This window comes from Panthera uncia, assembly GCF_023721935.1.
Source record: "Panthera uncia isolate 11264 chromosome B3 unlocalized genomic scaffold, Puncia_PCG_1.0 HiC_scaffold_1, whole genome shotgun sequence".
In the NCBI taxonomy this organism is placed as follows: domain Eukaryota; kingdom Metazoa; phylum Chordata; class Mammalia; order Carnivora; family Felidae; genus Panthera; species Panthera uncia.
The window spans coordinates 121,274,884-121,299,504 of record NW_026057582.1 but is presented as its reverse complement, the minus strand read 5'-3'; the positions used below and the strand labels follow the sequence as shown (position 1 = coordinate 121,299,504).

At 41.0% G+C, this 24,621-nt stretch overlaps 1 long non-coding RNA gene across 1 annotated transcript; it reads left to right on the top strand.

Moving 5' to 3' along the window:
• Nucleotides 1-557: 557 nt before the first annotated feature.
• On the top strand, nt 558-20,357 carry LOC125909038 (uncharacterized). The gene is made up of 3 exons (XR_007453528.1): nt 558-671; nt 17,384-17,477; nt 20,203-20,357. It is a non-coding gene; the product is annotated as an uncharacterized LOC125909038 (long non-coding RNA).
• The last annotated feature ends 4,264 nt before the right edge of the window (nt 20,358-24,621 follow it).

Below are 24,621 nucleotides of genomic sequence, written 5' to 3'. Positions count from 1 at the left end.
AACCTCAGACCACGCCTCCTCCCCTTGAGTAACCTCCCGCTCACTCGTTCAAACTTCCTGATCAAAACACGCCCGGCAACCTGCGTAATGGGACTCCGACCCTTCCCCAGACAATCGGCTGAGGCCACAGCCATTACCTCACCAACTGCCCCTAGACCCCTATAAAACCTTTGTGCTTTTGAAACTCGCTGGCTCTCTCTGGCATCTCACCGCTGCATCGGTGCAGGTAGGGGATTGAGCTCGAGCTAGCTCGAATAAAGGCTCTTTGCTTTTGCATCAGACTTGGCTCCCTGGTGGTCTTTGGGGATCACAAATTCTGGACATAACAACCCATGCAATAATCCTGTCCTTTTCTAGTCTTGCTTGGTGGAAAGACTACAAAAATCCACTAATGTAGACCCAGACACTCCAGAAAAGCAATTATCCTGGGGACCCTCTTCATAAGCCCATCAGCCCAGATATTTTTAGAAAGCTCCAAAAGATGGCTTTAGGGCCCCAACTCCCTTTAACCAGCTTGTATATGTGACTTTCTCTGTCTTCAAATCGAGATCAGGCTGAAGAAGAAAGGAAGGAACAAAGGGAATGAAGACAGACTAAGGCTTTTAGCCACTGCCATTAGGCTGCCTGACCACCTCATGGCCACTCAAACCAACCCCAAAGAAGAGCACAAGGTAAAGGAGCTTGTTTCTCCTGTGGGACCCCAGCCCACTGTAGACAAGAATGCCCTCCAAATTATCCTCCAGTAAAGTGTCCTGCCCTCTATTTGGGTGCAAAGGGCATTGGAAGAGGGACTGACCTCATGTCTGAAGGCAATCAAGATCTGATTCCTTACCAGTTATTGCCCTGAATGACTGATGGGGCCTGAGTTTCCTGCTGGCTCCCACGAAAAGCATCACCATTTTGGGGAGGAACCATAGGTAACTCTTGATGTGGCAAGTAAACTTGTCAGATTTCTGAATAACATGGGAGCGAGCCGCATATTCAGTCCTTACTTCCCATTCTGGATCCTTGAACTCTGAATCATGTTCTATTGTTAGGGGAGAGGGAAAGCCAAAATCAAAATATCTCACTGAAACCCTACCTTCTTTATGGGTAAATTGTCTCATAACTCAAAATTCCTGGCCATGTCAACATGCACAAGCCCTCTGTTGGAAAAGGATTTCTTATCCACCCTTGGAGATACTATCAACTTCCCAGAAACAAAGGGCCTCTTCCTAGTTAGCTTGTGCCCCCACACCAGGAAGACCCTTCTGATAATATTGCACCATAAATCTAAGACTGAGTCAATCCCTACATGTGGGACAAAGGAATTCCAGGGAAAGCAGTATTTGCAACATTTGCAAAAATTACCTTAAAGGACAAAACTACTTACACCTGCAAACACCAGTACCTCATTAAACCTCAAGCCCAACAAGGTTTCCAGCCCTTAATAGAAAAGTTCCTAAAACATAGCCTCCTAGTTCCATGTCAGTCTCTCTGTAATTATCCAACCCTACCACTTTTAAAACCAAGTAGGGAGTACCAGAGGGTCCACGACCTCCAAGCTATAAATGAGGCTGTCATTCCCATATACCCTATTGTGCCTAATACCTACACTCTCTTGACCAGATACCTGAAGGTACCACTTGTTTCACAGTCCTGGATCTTAAAGATGCCTACTTTTGCATACCCTTATATCTAGAATCTCAATACTTGTTTGCTTTTGAATGGACTGACCTATCTATCAATGTAACTCAATAGTATGCCTGGAAAGTCCCACCACAGAGCTTTAAGGATAGTACCCTCCTATCTGGTAATGCTCTTGCCAGAAAACTCAGAAAGTTCACTTTAGCCACTGGAGTTCTCTAACAATATGTAGATGATATACTCAATCCATAGCCCCTCCAAGGAAGAATCAGATAAAAACACCATCCTGATTCTAAACCTCCTGGGAGAATAAGTGCATAGGGTTGCCCCAACACAGGCCCAAATTTCCAAACAGGAATTAACTTATTTGGGGTATATTCTGATCCCAAGAAAATGGGAACTTCCTGTGAAGCTCAAAGAAGTCATACCACATGTAGGCTTACCACAAATGAAAGAGTAGCTTAAGATGTTTCTAGGTATGGTAGACTCTTACAGAATCTGTATTCCAGGGTTTGGATTGATAGCCAAACCCCTGAATAAAGTTTTGAGAGGCCCAGACAACGACCTGCTTGAATGGATGGGAAAACAACAAGAGACTTTTCAAAGAATTAAGAACCTGCTCACAAACGTCCCTGTACTGGGAATTCCTAATTTTGAAAAGCCCTGCACATTATTTGTGGCTAAAAGGCAAGGGGTAGTCCTGGGGGATGGGTAGTTATTAAAAAATCAGTACTGGCCTAAGAGTCAATGGCCTATTTTTCTAAACAACTGGACACACTGGCAGCCAGATGGCTGGGATATTTGAGGGGAGTCGCTGCCACTGCACTTTTGATGGAAGAAGGCACCAAAGTAAACCTAGGTCAGTCCTTGGAAATACGAACTCCACACTAGCTACAGAGAGTCTAGGAATTAAAGGACATGTATGGCTAACAGAAGGGCACCTTACTAAGTATCAGGCTCTATTCCTAGAGTGTCCAGAAGAGATCCTTAAAGTGTGCCAAATTCTTGGTCTGGCTACCCTTCTGCGATCCAAAGGAGATGAAAACTTAGCTCACCCCTGTGTAGAAACCATAGAACAAGTCTACTCCAGTAATACAGATTTAAAAGACCAACCTTTGGATAACCCAGACAATATAATATTTACCAATGGCAGCAGTAGTATAAAAGAAAGGGTTAAAAGAGCTGGATATGCCATGGTAGACCTTCACCAGGTCATAGTGGCAGGAGGTCTGTTCTCAATACATCAGCACAAAAGGCTGAGATTATTGCTTTAACTAGAGCTTTAAAACTAGGAAAAGGCAAAAGAGGTAATATGTACACTGACTCTACACCCATGCTGCATTTGGAGATAAAAGGGACTTTTAACTGCCCCAAACTCCCCATAAAACATAGCCAAGAGATCCTTGATCTCTTACAAGCAGTACAGGAGCCTACAGAAGTGGCTGTAATCCATTTCAGAGACCATCAGTAGGGAAATACTGATATTTAAGTATTGCAGGAAACAATTTAGCAGACAATGTGGCTAAAAATTCATCCCTGACAGCACTCTCAATACAACATATTTATTCTCTCTTAAGACAGGCCTCCAACAAGGCCCCAGCATACAGAAAGGGAAACAAACTGAGCTCTGCAGAAAGGCTACCAACTAGATCCTGATGGATGATGAAAACAATATCAAAAGGTGATGCTTCCCCAGGCATCCTGATGGAAAATCATCAGAGGAACACACAACTCTCATTTGGAAAGAAAAGCATTAACCTTGTTAGTTGATAAAGTCTTTTCAGGAATTGGCCTGTAATGTGTGATCAAAGAAGTCACCAGGGCCTGTGATTTACATTACAAAAACACCTCTGGGGAAGGGCATAGACCACTCCTCCAGCCCACCCTGAAGTGAGGCACATACCCTGGAGATGACTGGCAGATAGACTTCACTCAGATGTCCCCATCTCAAGGATATAAATACCTCCCTTGTCTTTGTAGATACCTTCACTAGTTACATAGGGTTTATCCTTCTAGAACAGAAAAACAAAACAAAACAAAACTCAAGTAGGTAAAATCCTACTAAAAGAAAGTATCCCATGTTTTCAATGTCTTTGCATAGAGATAATAGTCCATCATTTATTGAAAAGTTTACTCAACATATGTCTTCTGTCCTGGGGAGTAACCACTACCTCCATGCTGCCTGGAGACCCCCACCATCAGGAAAGGTCATGAGAGCTAATCAAAGCCTTAAAAACAAACAAACAACAACAACAAAAAACAAAAACAAAAACAAAACTCTTGGCCAAACTTTGCTGGGAAACTGCAGAATCCTGAATAAAACTTATGCCTATAGTCCTGTTGAGAATTAGAATGACCCCTAAAAGAGACCTCCAACTCAGCTCTTTGGAAATCCTATATGGGATGCTTTCTTAACAGCAGATTTGCTGCTTGATTCAGAAACCCATTAACTTATAAAAATTTTAGTCAATCTAGGACAGGCACAGAAGCTTATCATGGACCATGGCAACAAAATTTGCTTGTGCTGGAGAAAGATCCTGTCCCAAGATCAAGCCAGGGGGGGACACGGTTTTATTAGAAAGCTGTAAGGAGTGATCAGCTTCAGATAAATTAGACCCCAAATGGAAAGGACCCTATCAGATTCTTGTTAGCACCCCAATAGCAGTTAAGCTTCAAGGTATAGGCTGGGTTCATTTGTCTAGGGAAAAACAACAACAACAACAACAACAACAACAACAACAACAGTGGGTCCAAACTCCCCACAACTAAACGCTGAGGAAATTCCACCTTATTTCTTTGATTCTGTGAAAGATCTAAACTGCATCTTCAAAAAGATAAGTGATTGATGTCTCACTGTGAATATTTGTTTTGTATTGTTAGCCATTTCTTGGGTTTTTTATTATACTGCTTCTCCTCCTTGCAAACCTTTGCATATTTGGACCTTTAAATTGGCTTTCTTATTAATAAGAAATTATTTCTTCTTCTTCTTCTTCTTCTTCTTCTTCTTCTTCTTCTTCTTCTTCATTTCTTACTAATTTCTTATTCCTCAAACCTAGTCATCAAAGTCATATTTTCTCATTTTCTCATCACTTCTCAACCTAGGCAGGAGTGGAGGGAAAGCTATCTTACAAATCTTTCCAACATAATCTCCCAGGATAATAACTTGTCTAGCTGTTGGATCCATCATTTACATCCTCAAGCAGACACTTCTTACCCCTTTTTAACCCTTATTTTCTCCTGCTCATTCTCCAAGTATAGCTTTACTAAACAATACAAAACAAAAACTATACTGAACCTAGTTTCCCTGCCCTAGAAGGAATGCTTATTGACACAACTTGGGCAAGTGTAGACTTGTTCATTCCCACCACTTGAGATATCTCGGGAATTAGTGCCCAATTATACTTAAGTCCAGGCTGCTAAATAACACCAAAGACAAAAAAACAAAACAAATAAAAAATAAAAAATGTTCAGATGCCAAATAACACCTCCTCATGGAGCAAGTCAAGATTCTTGGACCACCAAACAATTCTCCAATCAGTGTTGCGCTAAGTACAAAATGTGATGTGCCTACTTAGAAAACAGAAATAGCACAGACTGTAATACTACCCATTGGTGGAAGATAGCCAGATCTAGCTATCCACATGGAACCCCAATAATATACCCATGTTTTGGATCATGGCCCAGGTGAACACCACTCCACATTGACAATTACTCTGATTTTACCTTCCTTAAGCATACTCATAAACTCTCCAGAATAAAATGAGGACCTCTGCACCCCAATTTAACACATAATAACCCTTCCAGGTGGGCCCAGAAGATCAAGAAACTGGAAACAGTGACTTATCCCATGATCCTATGTGCCCCTCTCAACCATATTCTTATTTGTAGACATCCTTCTCACAACATACAGGGGCCAGTGTTTACCCACTGGCTTGAGGGTTTTTATGCATTGATAACCTTGAACATTGGGCAGTTGCACCCTGAGGCATGTAGTTCCCCCAGGAGCATGCATAAATAATTCTACCTGACCTCACCCTAAAGCCTGGAGGGCAATAAGCCTTAATGTCTGCAATACCAGGTACCATGCTGTGTTAGCACCTTGGAAGGGTTTGCACATAATGAAATCACGCTACAAAATCTGACAGCAGTGTAAGATAGACTAGTTTTCACTTTTACCACATCCACTTTCTCAGATCTCTCTAAGTCACACCAATCTTTGACCAGTGTGGTTATGGACAATTAGCTGGCTTTGGATTACTTATTGGCTGAACAAGGTGAAGCTTGTGCTGATTAACAGAACATGTTGCACCTATATCAACACCACAGGACAGGTGGAAGAAAACATCTAAAAATTATGACCAAGCCAAATGGCTCCATCAAATACCAAAGGGACTGACCTTACTAATAGTATTTTGAAGGCTGTGTGTGAGGCACTTCCATCTGTAACCTGGTTGTTGCTGCTTTTAGGTCCAATATTGGCTATATTGTTACTTTTGTTTTTTGAACCTTGTTTGTTTAATTTTCTTGTCAAATTTATCTCTTCCATACTCCAACAAATTCATTTACAATTATGATATTCCAGGGATTATAACCTATCCCCTGTGAAGATGAAACTTACCAACACTCCCTGGACCAATCCACGACTTCCCTTTACTCCTATCTGTCCATCCAGATTTCCTAAAACTTAGATAGCAAGTACTTCTGAAGACCTCAGGCAGGGTCAATGTCCTACACCAGGATGAATTTGTTATGGAAGATGGACCATCACCCCTTTTTCCCTAAAATATTTTAAGGGCCTAAAGTATTTTATGGGGAATGGTGGTTAGTTAGGCTTTAACAGGATTCCTGGAGACCAGAAAAAAGGGAGTCATGGCCAACTACTGGGAAAGTTAGAGATCTATCCTGGCAGCACTCCAAAAACAAAGCCACAAGAAGCCAGATCAAACCAGACATGCCCAAGACAAAGAAAGCCAGAAACACTGACCAAGTAAGGAAGAAAAAGAAAGAAACCTATCTTCCAAAGAAATCCCCTCACCAAGTAATAAATATCCCACTCCAATTCCTAAGTTAACAACTGTCAATAAAGGCTAGAGACCCATGCCTTGGGTGTAGCTTTCCCTTGTGCTCACCTGTTTTCACATCTCCAGAGTGTGCATTCACTTTAACAAACCTCCCCACTTGCACTGTTCAACCTTTGTGTCTGGTCCATCCTTAAATTCTTTCTTCCCAGGAGACCATTATCCTCCTGGGACATCTCAGAGACAGGTTGGGTGGAGGTCTCAGGGCCTCAGGTTCTCCCCAGTTCAACTGGCAACACTTTCTCCCCTCTTTAAATTCAGTAGATGCCTCCATAACCTCTATATCCAGTCAGCCTTTCCAGTTTCTTGATTTTTCCCTCTTCAGGAGAAAGCCAAGTGGGCTTCAATCCATCCCATAAAGGTGTCTACAAAGACCAATAGATTCCTGAACCCCTTACAAGGAGGCATGTGCATAAAATCTATCTGACAGTCTTCCTATGGCAGAGTCCTTCATTCTTGGATAGGTTGAAGAAGTGGAGGAGGTTTATGGGCCCCCTCCGGGTAAATGTCATGATAGGTAGAACACACATGGGAGACAGCCAACGGGGTTTGGGGAATGTCCTTGCCAATGAAAAGAGGTCCCACTAGGTACTGAAGGGCCTTGCCCCTGAGATGGGTTGCCTAATGTAAGTTATTAAGAAATTTCCATTGTAACATTCCTGGCAGTACCAGTTTGCAATTGGGGTCTTGCAGTCAACACTCTGAAGTGAAGGAAAAGCCTGTTCAGTGCCCTTTGGGTTTCTTCCTGAATATATTGTGGAGAAAAGGGACTTACATTGGGAACCAGAGATGCTTGAAGGAGCAGCCTAGAGGCTGCCTTTGCATATCTGTCAGCTCTGTTGTTTCCAACAGAGACCAAATCATTATATTTTATATGGGCCTTGAAATGAATAATAGTTATTTGGGCATGGAGCATAACTGCCTCTAGCAAGGCCAAAATCTCAGAGGCATGTTTAACCAGGGTATTTTGGGCTGGCGGGGAGGAGTGGAGGGCTCTTTCTCCAAGTAGAATCATGGCATGGACAATGTGGAAGGAATAAGTTGAATAGGTATATTGTTTAGTTTCATTTTTGTGCCCAGTTGGAAGGCTTGGGTAAGAGCAATTAGTTCTGATTTTTGTGCTGAGGTAGTGGCAATTGTCAGAGGTCCAGACTCAATGACTTTGGTTAAGCTAACAATAGCGTACCAGAGACCCATACTCCAACTATGAAGCTGCTGCCATCCCTGAACCATATAGCCTCTAGGTTATATAGAGGCATATCCTGAAGATCTGGCCTGTCACTGCAAGTTAAATCTAGGTTTTCTAGACAAGAATGTTCCAAGGGGGGATTTCTTGTGGGATCTGGCAGTAAGGTGGCAGGATATAGGGTCTGACATGGCCAGATATTTGGTTCAGGTATTTCTAATAAAAGGGTTTTGTAGTTCTACTATTGGCGATCCAATGAAATGCCCTAGAATTGAGGGTGTCCAATACCTGATGGGGTATATGAACAGTTATGCCTTTTCTGAGCCTTCTTCAACCAGTAGGGCCACAGACCCCAGTGCTCAGAGGCAGGGAAGCCATACTTATGCTATAGGATCTAGATTCTTAGATATGTATGTAACAGGACATTCAGAGGATCCCAGCATTTGTATCAAGACTCCAAAGGCCATTCCCCTCCTTTCATGCACTTATAAGGAGAAGGGCTTCAGGAGGTCTGGCAGAGCTGAAACTGGAGCCATTGTAAGTGCCTGTTTTAGGGCCCCAAAAGCTTTTGTCATTTCAGGGTCCCACTCAAAAGGCTTCTCCTCAGGTCTCCTCAGGGACTCACAAAGAGACTTTGTTATTAATCCAAATTGCGGTATCTATATTTGACAAAACCCAGCCATACCCAAAAAGGAATTCAGCTGCAGTTTTGGAGAGTGAGCTTTCATATTTAAAATGAGACTTATGGTGGTCAAAGAAGCTCTTAGTCCCAAGAGTCAATATTAGTCTCAGGAACTGATCTTTCTGAGACGAAATTTGGGCCTTTGAAGGGGAGAGCTTATAGTCCCAGGAAGCCAAGGTCCAAAGAACAATTTGTGTTGGAGGTATTCTCATTAGGGATGCTGATAAGCAAATCATCAACATATTGAAGTAAGTCACAGCCTCTGGAGAGCTGAAGAGTGGACATATGCTTGGATAGGGCCTGTCCAAATAAATGTGGACTGTCCCTAAAGCCCTGAGGGAGGACAGTTGAAGTTAGCTATTAGTAACCTGGGTGGAGGGTCCTGCTACTCAAAGGCAAAAAGGACCTGGGAATCTGGGTTCAGTGGGATGCAGAAGAAAGCACATTTTACATATAGCACAGTGTACCTAAGAATGTCCAAGAGGAGAGATTTAAGATGGCAGAGGGTTAGGGTCACCCTAAACTCACCTCATCCCCTTAATAGCTAGATGAATATAAAATCATTCTGAACATCCAAGAAGTCAATCAGAGGTCTTAGAGAACAAAGCTGCATGTCTACAAACAGAAAAAAAAATGACCACTGGATAGTAGGAAATGCAGAGAGTTGATTTCTAGGAGAAAAGAATCTGGGGTGCAATGGTGGGGAGGGATCCTTATTGCAGAGAGGTGAGCTAAAGAGAGAGAGTGAAACACACACAAGGGACTTCACAAGAACACTGTTTCCCAAAGCAATTAATGGGGGAAAAGGGGATGGTTTCCACACCCCACGTTTTTTTATTGACAGCAGAGCATAGAATCTGAAGTTTCAGTGATCAGCTCCTGGTGGTGCTCCAGTGAGGAAGCAAGGCAGAGCCCCCGGAAACAGTAGCACTGTCTGAGGATCCCCTGGGTCACATGGGGAGAAGCAGTTCCCTTGCTTGGAGTGCACTTGGTAGAGGTGACACAGCCTGTCCACAGGCAAAAGACCCTGTGGGCACCATTGAGAGACTCTGTTTACCAGTACAGGAACAAAGACATCAGTTGAGGGCAGCAAACCCTGGTGACAGATGTGTGTAGTGGTTTATCGTAAACTCCAAGCCAATGCCACTGCGTGGTTTTGTGACTGTTTCCTGTGACAAGCTGACACCAGCCAAGGCACAGAAAAACCCTCCCCCCAAGGGATCAGCGTGTGTCCAAGTTGCAGGGGTCTCTGAAGTTTGGAGTTTTGAAACATAGCTGTGCCTGAGATAAAACCCAAGAGGGCAGCACCACCTGGCAGGTGGACAGTTCTGACACAGGGTGATTGCACTTCTGTGACGGTGTGAACTTGACACTCCAGAGACTAGAGAGCAACGTGAAACCATTTTCACCCCTAGCCCACCAGCACTGATCCACCTCAGTGAGCTAAACAGCACCACCAAGTGGAGAATAGAGTCATTACACCAAACCTAGCCCCCATGCACTCTCCAAGCACATTTCTACTAGGACAAGGCAGCCTGAAAATCAGACCAGCAGGCCCCACCCACAGAAGACCAGAACAAATCCCTTCCACCCACAGTCTACTGTTCACAGGGTGCTGCCAAGCTTCATCTCTAAGGAAAACTGGACCTAGCTTCCTTTGGGTTTGTTTTCTTTCTGTTTTGGTTTTTATTTCTTTGTTTTCTTGAATACAGAGATAGCAATTTTTTTTATACATTTAATTAATTTATTTATTTTTAATTTTTTTTCTCCCAAGATGCTCCTAACAGCAGACCAAAATACACCTAAGATCTAGCTTCCTTTATTCTTTTAAATATTTTAAATTTACATTTTTATTATTTCCCATGAAAATGACAAAACAGAGGAATTCACCCAAAAGGTAAACAAACAAACAAACAAACAAACAAAAAACAGGAAGAAATGATGACCAGGGATTTAATCAACATAGATATAAGCACAATGTCGAAACTAGAATTTAAAGCAACAATTATAAGGATTCTAACCGGGATTGAAAAAAGCATAGAAGACACTAGAGAATCCCTTACGGCAGAGATAAAAGAGCTTAAATCTAGATTTAAATTAAAAGTACTATAACATAGATGCAAACCTGAAAGGAGGTCATCACAGATAAGATGGGTGAAGCAGGAGAATGAGTGAGTGATATATAAAATAAAATTATGGAGAATAATGAAGCTGAAAAGAGGGAAACAAAGGCAATAGGTCCTGAAGGTACACTTAGGGAACTCAATGACTTACTAAAACATAAAAACATTTGTATAACAGGAGTCAAAGCAGATGAAGAGAGAGAAAACGGAGCAGAAGTGTTATGTGAACAAAAACGAAGCACAGAGAACACCCATTAAATTCAACAAAAGCCAGCCACTGTCAATGCATATCACAGTCAAACTGACAAAATACAGACAAGGAAAGAATACTGAAAACAGCAAGGGGAAAAAAAAAGGAACAAGGGAACAAAGGAAGACAAATCATCAGGTTTGGAGCAGATCTGTCCACAAAAACTTGTGAGAAGGAAATGGCAGGATATATTCAACGTGCTGAATGGGAAGATATATATAGCCAAGAATACTTTATCAAGCAAGGAAGGCTGTTATTCATAATATAAGGAGAGGTAAAAACTTTCCCAGAGAATAACATAAAGAGTTTGTGACCACTAAACCAGCCCTACAAGAAATGTTAAGGGGGGCACTTTGAGTGGGATGGGGAGATTAAAAGCAAAAAAGAGTAGAAAGGAACAAAGAACATCACAAAAACACCAACTGCATAGTAACACAAAACACTAAATTTATATCTTTGAATAATTACCCTGACAAAAATGGACTAAATACTCCAATCAAATGATATAGGGTATCAGGATGGATTAACCCCCCCCAAAAAAATAAATAAAAAATAAAAAATAAAAACAAAACACCAAGATCCATGCATATGCTGCCTACAGGAGACTCATTATAAACCTAAAGACATCAGCAGATTGAAAGTTAGGGGATGGATGGGGTACCTGGGTGGCTCAGTCGGTTAAGTGTCTTATTCTTAGTTTTGGCTCAGGTCATAATCCCACAGTTTGTGAGTTCAAGCTGTCAGTGCTGAGCCTCATTGGGATTCTCTCTCTCTTCCTCTCTCTGGCCCTTCCATGTTCTCTCTCTCTCTCCCTCTCAAAATAAATAAAATAAACATTAAAAAAAAGAAATTGAGGGAATAGAGAATCATCTATTATGCTAATGTATGCCAAAAGAAAGCTGCAGTGGCCATATGTATAGCAGACAAACTAAATTTAAAACCAAAGACTGTAACAAGGGATGAAGAAGGGCATTGTATCAAAATTAAGGGGTCTATCTATCAAGAAGATCTAATGATTATAAATAGTTATGTCCCAAATTTGAAAACACCCAAATATATAAATCAGTTAATAATAAACATAAAGGAACTCATTGATGATAATATAGTAGTAATACTGGACTTCAACATCCAACTTACAGCAATGGACAGATCATCTATGCAGAAAATCAACAAGAAAATAATGGCTTTGAATGACACACTGGACCAGATAGACTTAATATATATATTTAGAGCATTCCATCCTAAAGCAGCAGAATATACATTCTTTTTGAGTGTACACAGAACATTCTCCAGAATGGGTCATGTACTCAGTCACAAATTAGCCCTAAATAAGTACAAAAAGATTAAGATTATACCATGAATATTTTTAGACCAGAATGCTATAAAATTTGAAGTCAACCACAGAAAAAATTAGAAAAAAAAAAACCCACAAAAGATGGATGTTAAAGAACATCCTACTAAAGAATGAATGGGTTAACCATTAAAGTAAAGAAGTAATAAAAAAATACAAGGAAGCAAATTAAAATGAAAACATGCCACTCCAAAATGTTTGGGATGCAGCAAAGGCAGTCCTAAGAGGGAACTACATTGCAACACAGACCTACTTCAAGAAGCAAGAAAGGCCTCAAATACACAAACTAACTTTATACCTAGAGGAATTAGAAAAGAAACAGCAAATAAAGCCGAAAGCCAGCAGAAGAAGGAAACTAATAAAGACTAGAGCAGAAATAAATGACATAGAAACAAACAAACAAAAACCAGTAGAACAGATTGATGAAACTAAGAGCTGGTTCTTCAAAAAAATTAATACAATTGATAAACCCCTATCCAGACTTATCAAAAATAAGAGAAAAGATCTGAATAAATTAAATAACAAGTGAAAGAGGAGAGATCACAACCACCACCATGGAAATACAAACAACTGTAAGAGAATACTATACAAAAATTATATGCCATCAAACTAGGAAATCTGGAAGAAATGAATAAATTCCTAGAATCATATAAATGACCTAAACTAGAAACCTAAAAACAGGAAGAAATAAAAAAATCTGAACAGACCCATAACCAGTAAAGAAATTGAAACAGTAATCAAAAATTTCCCAACAAACAAAAGTCCAGGGCCAGATGGCTTCCCTGGTTAATTCTACCAGAAATTTAAAGAAGATCTAATACCTATTCTTCTCAAAGTGTTATAAAAAATAGAAATGGAAGGAAAACTTCCAAAACTATTCTACAAGGCCAACATTACCTTGATTCCAAAATCAGACAAAGACCCCACTCAATAGAAGAATTATAGAAGAATATCCCTGATGAACATGGATGCAAAAATTCTCAACAAGATACTAGCAAATCAAATCCAACAGTATATTTAAAGAATTATTTACCACAATGAAGTTGGATTTATTCCTGGGATTCAGGGCTGGTTCAATATTTTCAAATCAATCAATGTGATACACCACATTAATAAAGGAAAGGATAAGAACCATATGATTCTCTCAATAAATGAATGAAAGTATTTGACAAAATACAACATCCATTTTTGATATAAACCTTTCACAAAGTATGGGTAGATGGAACATACCTCAACATAATAAAGGCTATATATGAAAGACCCACAGTTATATCATCATCAATGGGGAAAACATAAAAGCCTTTCCCCTACAGTTAGGAACAAGACAAAGATGCCCACTGTCATCATTACTATTTAACAGTACTGAAAGTCTGAGCCTTAGAAACAAGACAACAAAAATAAATAAAAGACATTCAAATTGGCAAGGAAAAAGTCAAACTTTCACTAATTCCAGATGGCATGATACTCTATGTAGGAAACCTAAAAGACATAAAAATTGCTGGAACTAATACACAAATTCAGCAAAATGGCAGCATATAAAATCAAGATACAGAAATAATCAAGATACAGAAAGATACAATCGATTTGCAATTGCACCAAAAAAATAGATATCTAGGAATAAACCTAAGCAGAGAGATGAAAAATCCCCACTCTGTAAACTATAGAACACTTATGAAAGAAATTGAAGAGAACACACACACACATACACACACACACACACACACACACACACACACAAATGGAAAAGCACTCCAGGCTCATTGATTGGAAGAACAAACATTGTTAAAATGTCTATAATTTCCAAAGCAATCTATACGTTTATTGCAATGCTCATCAAAATACCACCAGCATTTTTAACAGAACTAGAACAAACAATCCTAACATATGTATGGAACCACAAGAGACCCCAAATAGCCAAAGAAATTCTGAAAAACAAACAAACAAACAAAAAACTGGAGGCCTCATGATTTTGGATTTCAAGCTATATTACAAAGGTGTAGTCATAAAGATAGTGTGGTACTGGCACAAAAACAGACACAGAGATCATTGGAGCAGAATAGAAAACATGGAAATGGACCCACAACTCTATGGTCAACTAATCTTCAACAAAGCAGGGAAGAATGAATATCCAATGGAAAAAAGGCAGTCTATGCAACAAATGGTGTTGGGAAAACTGGAAAGCAACATGCATAAGAATGAAACTGGACCACTTTCTTATACTATACACAAAATAAATTCAAAATGGATAAAATATCTAAATGTGAGATAAGAACACATCAAATTCCTAGAGGAGAACACAGACAGCAAACTCTTTGCATTGGCTGCAGCCACTTCTTACTAGACAGGTCCCAGAAGGCAAGGGAAAGAAAATGAAACAAGAATGATTGGGACTTCATCAAGACAAATAGCTTCTACACAGCAAAGAAAACAATCAACAAAACCAAAAGGCAACCTACAGAATGGGAGAAGATATTTGTAAATGATATATCTGATCAATGGTTAGTATCCAAAATCTATAAATAACTTATCAAACTTGACAACAAAAATCCCCTAGATAATCAGTTAAGGAATAGTCAGAAGACATGAATAGACACTTTTACACAGAAGACGTCCAGATAGCTAACACAAACATGACGATATGCTCAACATCACTCAAAATCCTTGATGTGATACTACCTTATGCCTGTCAGAATGTCTAAAATTAACAGCACAAGAAACAACAGGTGTTGGTGAGGATGTGGAGAAAAGGGAACCTTCTTGCACTCTTAGTGGGAATGCAAACTGGTTCAGCCACTCTGGAGAATAGTATGAAGGTTCCTCAAAAAGTTAAAAATAGAACACTCTATGATCCAACAATTACACTACTAGGTGTATATACCCAAAAGATACAAAGCAAAAAGGGCGCCTGGGTGGCTCAGTCAGTTAAGTGTCCAACTCTTGGTGTCGGCTCAGGTTATGATCTCACAGTCGTGGGACTGAACCCTGCATCAGGCTCTGCACTGACAGAGCCTGATTGGGATTCTCTCTCTCTCTCTCTCTCTCTCTCTCTCCCTCTCCCTCTAGCCCTCCTCTGCTTGTGCTCTCTCTCTGTTTCTATAAAATAAAATAAAATTCTGGGGCACCTGAGTGGCTCAGTTGATTAAATATTCCAACTCTAGATTTTGGCTCAGGTAATGATTTTATGTTTCATGAGTTCCAGATCCATGTCAGGCTTTGTGCTGACAGCACAGAACATGCTTGGGATTCTCTCTCTCCCTTTCTCTCTCCCTCTCTCTCTCTTCTTTTCTGTTTGCCTCTCTCTCTCTCAAAATAAACTTAAATAAAATAAAATGATTAAAAAATACAAATTTAAAGGCGTACATGTACCCCAATGTTTATATTTTATTGCAGCATTATCAACAAATAGCCAGACTATGGAGAAAACCCAAATTTCCTTCAAGTGATGAATGGATAAAGAATAGAACACACACACACACACACACACACACACACAATGGAATATTACTCAGCCATAAAAAAGCCATAAAATCTTACCATTTGCAAGGATGTCAATGGAGCTAGAGTGTATTTCATAAGAGAATTTAATCTGTCAGAGAGAGATACCATATAATTTCATTCATATGTGGAATTTAAGAAATGAAACAGATAAACATATGGAGGGGGACGAGGGAGGGAAACAAACCATGAGAGACTCTTAAAGAACAAACTGAGAGTTGATGGAGGGAGTTGGGTTGGGGATGGGCTAGATGGTTGTGGAAGGCACTTGTAATGATGAGCACTGGGTGTGTGTGTAAGTGATGAATCACTGATTTCTCCTGAAACCAATGTTGTGCTATATGTTCACTAATTATAGTAAAAGTTTCAAAAAAATCAAAAAACAAAAATCAAACAAATAAAACTGTCTTAAGGGATCTGTCCTAGGAGGCTATAAGTGTAGGAACAATTGGGTAAATAGGAATTATAGCCTTGTTGATAGACCTTAGGTCCTGAAATATTCTACATGAACCATTAGACTTTTTAATTGCCAAGATAGGGGTATTATAATGTGAATTTCAGAGATGCAAAAGTTCTATCACTAAGAATTTTTGTACGAGGGACTGTAATTACTGTCTGGCCTATGGACGTAAGGAGTCGTGGGATTTACTATGGAAGAAATGAGAATCTTCACGTTGTATCTTTACAAGGGTTTCTGATGGAGCACCCCAGAATGGAGGTATTCCATAACTGAGGGGCACCTATCGAAAAATAAAGACCTTGCTGTTTGAAGGGGTGGAGGGCTCAAGAAGACAAAAATGCCAGCAGGAGGTGGTCAATTTCAAAAACACAAAGATTAGTTTTCACCTTTTATAGTATGTCCCTTCAAGTAATGGTGTGGGGTAATCAAGTAAAAAAAGGAAGGAGTGGGTAAAGTTATTGTTACCCAAAGAAAAAATTAAAGGGGAAATGAAACGTCCCCTCTTTGGGTGCCTATCTATGCCAGTGGTGAGAATCAAGGACTGGAGAATGACACCTGAGTATTTTATAAGGGAAGAATAAGGGCTCCCATTTCTATTAGATATTCAATTTTGTCTCTTCCCACACCCAGGGTTACCCAATCCTCTGCCAAAGAGATGGAGGACATGGGTGCTTGCACAGCCTGTGGGCCCCATCAGCCAAAGGAGAGGAGATCATCTGCTCCTGCTCCATTGGGCTCCTCATAATCAAGGTAGAAAGCTAATTGCAGCTGCTTTTGCACAGAGTGGCCTTTGCCTGAGGCTGTCGATTACCTAGGATGGACTGTGCTTGGGACTTTGGGGCTCAGGATGACCCTCCCACACATAACAAGAAGGTGAAATCCCACCTCCAATGCCCTGATTGTTTGAAGGCCAGACAAGTCTCTGAGAGAGGGAGCATTTGACACTCCTGGGCCAGATGTCCCAATTGGCGACAAAGAAAGGAGGTTTGATGAGCCCCTTGGGCACAGGGATGCTTAGCAGCTTGTACCTTTAATGGCTTTTGCCCTGGGTGGATGCAGAGAATGTTGGGGAGCTAGCGATAGCTGCAGCTATATGTTGTGCTTTACTATTTGTTTTCCTATTCCCTTTCAGCCCTTCAGACTACCTCTCAGTTATTGAAGACCTTGAAGACCATACCCAGAAGTGTGAGGATGTAGGTCTGAGGTCCCTGATTGAGCTTTTGAAAGTTTGTTTGATATCAGGGGAGGCCTGGATGATAAAATTCATTGCTAACATTGCTGTGCCCTCTGGGCTTTTAGGATCTAGGTTGGTGTATTTTCTCATGGCCTCTATTAGGCAGGAATGAAATACAGGGTTTTCATTTGGGTCTTGGATTATTTCTTTAAGTCTTGCATAATGTACAGGTTTTATGACTGCTTATTGCATACCCTAAATTAGGCAGGTTATCATGTAATCCTGATTAACTCTATCAGGGTCTCTTGCCTGATAATTTAATCTATGGCCAGCATTTGGCACTGCCTGTACTGTCACTGGAGCAAGGTCAGGATTACAGGTATGGGCCTCATCATCCCAGCTCTAAGCCAAAGACCAGATATGGGTTTTTCCCTCATGGTTGCTGTACATAGTAACGATGATCTGAACATCATGACAGGTGAGATAGCAATTGTGAGGCTTTTGAATTCCTTAATGAAATGGGAAGAATGCTGGCTAAAGGAATGAAGTTTTGTTTCTATGTGAAACAGATCAGACATTGGAAAGGGAATGTGTACTCTAATTGTCCCCACATCCCATTCACTACCTCTGGAAGGGCCTGACGTTTTGTGGAGAAACAAAGTCAGGTCTTTAGGCTCGTGCTTAATGCCAGATTGAGTATGGGATGGAGACAGGAGGCCTTGGTAGGGTGGTGTTGTGGTGGTGGCAATGGTCCTAAGGTGTTAATAGAATCCAGGGGAGTCTCTGTGTCTTCAGGAGGAAGGGGAAGATGCTGGCGCAGAATAAAAGAAGGGTCATCTAGAATGTCCACAGGGTCAGATAGATGGGCTATGAAACAGAGCAAGACACATTCTAAAGTTTTTTTTTTTTTGAAGGTCAGGGTTTGGGGAAAATGCCATGAAGTCTTGCACATATGAGACCTCTGGTTATTTGGAGGAGTTCTGGCAAAACTCAACCTGGCAAATAGTATTATAAGAAAGAGTTCCACGGAGGGACCATAAATCTTGATCTTGTAGTTTGTATTGAGGCCAGGAAACATTACATAAAAAGATGAGATTTTTTTTTTCTTCAGGCTTCAGGGATCCAATCCAGTTTTTAAGAATGCATCTCAAGGGTGAGTCCAATGAGTACAGGGGGTTTGTCCCACAGTGAGAAAAACCAGCTGTCAATTCCCAAAGCCGTGTCCTTCCAAAGGGAATGGGGTTCCTACTCATGATCATGATTTCAGTCAGGACAGCCCACTGACCTGAAAAAGGACTGGACCTTAAGAGGGATCTGGCAAATCCTCGGGGCACTTCCTGTTGGGGTGTCTTCTGCAATAGCAAAAGGCAGACACAGATTGGCTGAACCAGGTCAGAAAAAGGAGGGGGAGAACTCACCACTATGATGTGTAGGAATGTGTTTGTCCATAGATCAAGTGGCTCCTGGATCGATGGGAACAAAGGAAAAAGGGAAGGGAACCAACAGATATAAGGTGGTGGCTGAGAATTAGCCATTGTCAGGAAAGCCTCCCAACCAAATCTGTAACATTTTCAGATTCGTCCTGGTTAAACTTCCCCTTCTAGATATGCCATTTGTTGGGAACAGACCTTGAGGGGTAGAGTGAGATAGCAGAGGAAAGGGATTCTTTGCCCTCACAGGGGCAGGCAGTCCAATCCATTCAATGTCAGACCTCCAGACCATACCAGGGAGCTGCCTTGGCCAGTTGTCTGGGAAGTACTAGGTTTAAGTTGCTGCAGGGCTTGAAAGAGAAAGGAGAGGGAGGGAAAGATCCCTCCAAAGGGCAAAGAGGAATCCCTCACCCTTTCAGGAAAAGGTGGTCCAGCTGGTTTTCCCTGGAGCTTTCAATCTTCACTAAGGAGTAACATCTCTGCTGGAGGTTATCAGTTTCCCAAGGAGTTGTAGAGTTAGTCCACTGAAGGACAGTCCCAAGAAATTTCCAGAGAATATGGGGAGAGCCCTGGGCAGGCAAATGTTCTCCATATGGGCCATAAAATGTGGAGTCTCCTGATCAGATGGGACCACCAAATATGGGGCAACCCAATCTGGTGGAGGTTAGTGGTATGGGTAGTGAAAGAACTCCCCAAGGCAAAACAAAGGAAATAGAAATTTATTGTTGAATACTTCCTTGAAGTGGTGGGCAGGACAGCAAAAACAGAGACTGCCTGCCACAAAACAGTGATGGGGGGGGGTTCCATAGTTAAAGGGGGAAGGTGAGGACATATGGAAATGTATGGAATTTTCCTTTTTTGTTAACTATATGTCCAGGTGTAAGTAACTCATTAATCAGCTAGGACTTATGGATATTTTGAAGTGCATCACCTAAATGGGCTTCTTTGTATTCAGCCAGGTGGTCACTGTGGGCCTTTCTACCTTACTCAGGTTTCCATTTTTCAAGTTTACTACCTAAAAGCAGCCTCTACAGGCCACACATCAAGGCCTGAAGTGAAGAGAATGAGAGAGAGAGAGAGAGAGGAGGCGGGGAGAGAAATTGTACCTGGGGTTTTGCTTTTATTTGGGCACACAGTGTTTTTGAAAAGGAAGCTTTTATGAGTGGGGTTGCCAGGCTTCTTATCTAGTTATATAGCTAGTAACTCTGTCACAGAGCTGTCAATATGTTTGAGGTGAATGTCTATGAAATGGATGCCTTGGCAATCAAAAACTTAACATAAGGCACTTACATTATAATAAAAAAGCTTATTGTCAGGCATTTACATTATATGTGTCTATTTCAACAGCCTCTTGGCCTCATTTTGCCTTCCTCTTTGAAATGGATACAATCTGCCTTCACCTGGATTCATGGGGTACCTCATTCATGGGGTACCTCAACAGCTTTGCCATTGTACCCAAACATTGCAGACAAGATCTTAATTGCATCCACCTTTCTCCGGGAGCACAGGTATGACATTGCATTCGTGACATACTCTTCTGAGACGAGTACTCATTTGACACACTAATCACATATATTATAAGTCAAACATGTTTTAGTCCTTTTTGGGTTCTAGTGGCAATATATTCCTCATTTACAAAGTTTGCTTCATCTCACTGATACTGCTCCTTACAAATCAGCCCAACTTTAATGGGGCCACCTCCAACAAAAGTCTCTAAAATCCGTCCAAATTAAAATCAATAGGTATTCCCCTCAGCACCTTCAGAAGCTCCTTCACTATAGAAGCTTTATGAACCTTTCTTGTGTTTCCTGGAATCTCTGAGCTACCTATGATGGCCATAAATTGCCCAAAGGCTTTAAAGCTCCTCTTGGCCTCATGCTATACACCATTAAAACAAAAACTGCTTGGGGCGCCTGGGTAGCTCAGTGGGTTAAGCCTCGGAGTTCAGCTCTGGTCAAGATCTCACCATTCATGAGTTTGAGCCCTGCATCAGGCTCTGTGCTGACAGCTCAGAGCCTGGAGCCTGCTTTGAATTCTGTGTCTCCCTCTCTCTCTGCCCCTCCCCTGCTCATGCTCTATCTCTCAAAAATGAAGAAGCATTAAAAAAAAATAAAATAAAAAATTGCTAGTCCAAAGCCTGTGACCCTCCATATCCAGTCACCCATTATATTTGTTACTGACTTGGGTTCTTGGGCTCTCCATGCAGTAGAAATTGACTTGGGCCAAATGGGAATTTCCAGGCAAGGATTTTATTCAGTCTTCTGCTTGAGCACCAGGGAGACAGCACAAAGGAAAAGGTCCTTCATGATGGATCTCTGAACAAAGTCTGGGGAAAGTATTTTTTTTTAAATTTTTTTAAATGTTTATTTATTTATGAGAGAGAGAGAGAGAGATAGAGACAAAACAAGAGTGGTGGGGGAGCAGAGAGAGAGAGTGACACACAGAATCCAAAGCAGACTTCAGGCTCTGAGCTGTCAGCACACACCCTGATGCAGGGCTCAAGCTCATGAACCATGAGGTCATGACCTGGGCCGAAGTTAGACACTTAACTGACTAAACTACCCAGGTGCCCCTACCAGGGAAAGTTTTTTAAAAGACTGAGGTGATAAAGGAGTGATGTCCAAGCATGTAAAGGCAGGGAGAGACACAGAAAGTTGGGCGTACAGGCACAGTGGACAGAACACAATTTGTCATGGATCACATGTCTCATTAATGTGTTAAATCTCCATCCCTGGTTGTAACTTTTAGTCCTGTAATGAGAGAGAAAGTCAGAAAAAGATCAGCACTGGGGCCCAACTTGACACAAACTGGTTTGGTCTAGTCCTCACCAGTCTTTGTAGTTGAGTCCCTCCTCTGGTAAGTATCCTGGTTCTGCATTCCTGCAAGATATGCTACTCAAGAGGCCTGGAGATACAGCTGTCAAGGAAAATGCTGGTTTTTATAGTCAGGAGACCTGAGTCTAATCTCTGCCCTGTCTCATGTTTGGGTCATGGAAATAATACTTCACAGATCAGCACAGCTATCAAAATCTCCTTAATAGAGCCAAACCTGGGACTTCTGGAATATTACACCTCTAGGAGTGAGTAACCACCTTTGTCCCCAATTCCTTGCAAAATGCCATGGTTCCAGAGCAGGAGTTTCTCTCCCATAGGTTCCTTGGCTATAGAGGGAGCCCCATGGGATTAACTGAGTGAACAGCAATGGGAGTTCATAGATGATACACACAGCACTTCCAATCATCATAAAAGTGATGGGACTCAGTGGAATGTTTCTGCTTTCCATCACTTAGCTAGGATCTCCCTGATAAAAGTTGAGAACAAAAAGCCAACACACTGGGCCAAATTTTAGGCAGTTATCTCAGCACTGGATGCCCTCGCCTCCTAATGACTCCATCTTCATATTTATTATAAGTTGGTGGGCCATTGCGGAAGAGTTGTTCCCTTCAAGGTTAAAAAAGAAAACACCAAAGGGTGCCTGGGTAGCTCAGTTGGTTAAACATCTGACTGTTGATCTCAGTTTAGGTCTTGATTTCAGGGTCATGATTTCAGGCCCCACCCTGGGCTCTGTGCTAGACATGAAGCCTACTTGAAGGAGAAGGAGAAGAAGAAGGAGAAGGAGAAGGAGAAGGAGAAGGAGAAGGAGAAGGAGAAGAAGGAGAAGGAGAAAGGAAAGGAAAGAGAAGAAAAGGAAAATAACAAAAAACAAAAAACAAACAAAAAAAATACTCTGGGAATCTGTTGCCTCACAGATACACAAAATATAAATCAAGGTCACACATGACTTTACATGTACTAAGGCCATGGGCTGCCATAAAAAAATACCATAGACTGAGTTAAGCAACAGACATTTATTTATTTCTCAAAGTTCTGTAGGCTGGGGAGTCCACGACCAAAGCATTACCTGATTTAGTATCTGGTGAGAGCCTGCTTACTGGTGTGCAGACTGCCTTCTAATTGGGTGCTGACATGGTATTTCCTCAGTTCTTACACATGGAAAAGATGAGTGATGTCATGTCTCTTCCTTTGTTTATAAAAGCAATGATTCCATCCTGATGTTCCCACTCTCATGACCTTATCTAAACCCAATTATCTATCAAATTCCAGTATACCATCCTGCTACTATCAGTTCCGGATACTATCACACTAGGGAGTTAGTGCTTCAACATATGAATTTGGGGGGAACACAAACATTCAGCCCATAACAGTAACAAAGGGCACACATATACTTCTCAGAATACACAATTCTGGGCCCTTGGAAAAATATTCAATAGATGGGGCACCTGGGTGGATCAGTTGGTTAAACGTCTGACTTCAGGTCAGGTCATGATCTCACGGTTGGCAGGTTCGAGCCCCGCATCAGGCTCTGTGCTGACAGCTCAGAGTCTGGAGCCTGCTTCGAATTCTGTGTCTCCCTCTCTCCCTGCCCCTCCCCCACTCGTGCTCTGTCTCTGCCTCTCTCAAAAATAAACATTAAAAAATATTCAATAGAAATGTTATATTTCTGATAGGTTCCAGATAGCCAGTTTAATTGTGGAACACAATGTTCTCCTCAAACAACTTTTTTTTTTCTTTTTTTCAGATTCCAGTCCAGCAAATGGATCCATACATGAGGGTCTATCTTACCCCAGTCCTTAATTTCTCAAAGCCCCTTGTCTGGACTCACACCTTGCAGTAACTTGTTTAAAGCTTTTTTGTCTGTTTTTTTTTTTTTTTAACATTTAAAGAGAGAGATATCACACTTTCATGTATTTAAAGACTTACTTTGTATGACCCATTCATAGAATCTTCTGTTCTTTATACATTTTTGATCCAGCCCCTATTTCAGGATATATAAAGCATATTTGCTGGATGGTGCAAGTAGCCAGATAAATGATAAAAAGAAATGATAACAAATGATAAAAAGAAAAAAAAAAAAGATTAATGGTTAGGAAACCTATTTGTGAATCCAGAGGGCAGCCAGTTGAAAGATTTCTATACATTAAACTTTAAGGATATTTAGATGATGGAGTAAGAACAGCAGTGGTAATCTGATGAATTTCCTGGTTTGCAGCCTGTCTGTGGTGATGGCATCAGGTATTCCAACTTTCTGCAGGGCCCACCCTGGAGTAGTCATGAGAGTTTTTCATATATGATCTGTTGTGATTTATTTGAAGATTATATCAAGTCATCCAGCTCAGCTTGTAGGTCTTGGAGAAAGGGGTAGTTGTAACCATCAGTGATGGCATATCAGAAGGGTGGGAGAAAAACTGGAAATGTCAATTTGGAGAATTGTAATAAAATATTTGAGAAACCAAGAATTGAGCACACAGAAGAGTATGCTACAGTTTTCCATTTAAACCAAGAATTTATCTCTACAATCACTCTTCTTTTGATTTTCATTTACAAAATTTCAGTTTCACTAGATTTGGACTGATTATTTACATAAATGCAACAAGAATGCTAATTAAACACATATGTCTTTTGGAGTTTGCTATCCTGGAACTTTTCATGAGGAATCTCAGATTAGATATTTAAAAGCCTGAGCAGCTCTGTGCTGACAGCTCAGAGCCTGGAGCCTGCTTCAGATTCTGTGTCTCCCTCTCTCTCTGACCCTCCCCCGTTCATGCTCTGTCTCTCTCTGTCTCAAAAATAAATAAACATTAAAAAAAATTAAAAAAAAAGCCTGAGCAGCCAGAGAGCCAAGTCAATAACTCACCATCAGGCTTCAATTTTGGTGCTTATAGATATGGATGAATCACTCTCACCTGGAGGTCCCCAATATATTGTG